Below are 609 nucleotides of genomic sequence, written 5' to 3' on the forward strand. Positions count from 1 at the left end.
CCCCGTGGACGGCAGGGCCTTGGGGGGCCCGCCCGACGGAGCCGCCGCCTGCCGCTGGGTGAGCAGGCCGCTTCCTGCACCTCCCCCCCCTCGCCAGCTACCCGCCGCCGCGGGAGGCGGGCAGGGCCCCCCTCGGGCCCGGAGATCCGTGGGTTCACCCCGCGGGTTCCAGCTCCCAGCCAGAAAAGCTGCTTCCCGGGGCCTGTGGGCGAGGGCTCGCTGTCCTCGGGCGGCTTCTCCGATGAGCCACAGAGTGTTGGATTTTCTTCTAATAGATTTGTCATTTTACTTCAAGTATCCGGCACTATTGACCCATGGAACCTCAATTTCAAAGCCATTAAAATCTAATTTTCCACACTGCGCCCCCAAGAGATTGACTAACTTTCAAAGAATAATTCATTTTCTTTACAAAATAAATGCATCTCTCTCTCTATTTTATTTTTATTCTTTAAGATAGTCAAGGAACATTGCTGTCTGCTCCCCCATTACCCCTCTCCCCGGTGTCTTTCTTCCAAAAGAACGCCGTGAGCCTCCGACAGTGGCTCGTCCGGGGAAGGCTGTGTTTCTGCGGGCGAGTGCCACTCACAGGTCTGTCGCGAGGACCCACTG

This window comes from Condylura cristata, unplaced genomic scaffold, assembly GCF_000260355.1.
Source record: "Condylura cristata isolate star-nosed mole 26May11 unplaced genomic scaffold, ConCri1.0 scaffold00008, whole genome shotgun sequence".
NCBI classification, from domain to species: Eukaryota; Metazoa; Chordata; class Mammalia; order Eulipotyphla; family Talpidae; genus Condylura; species Condylura cristata.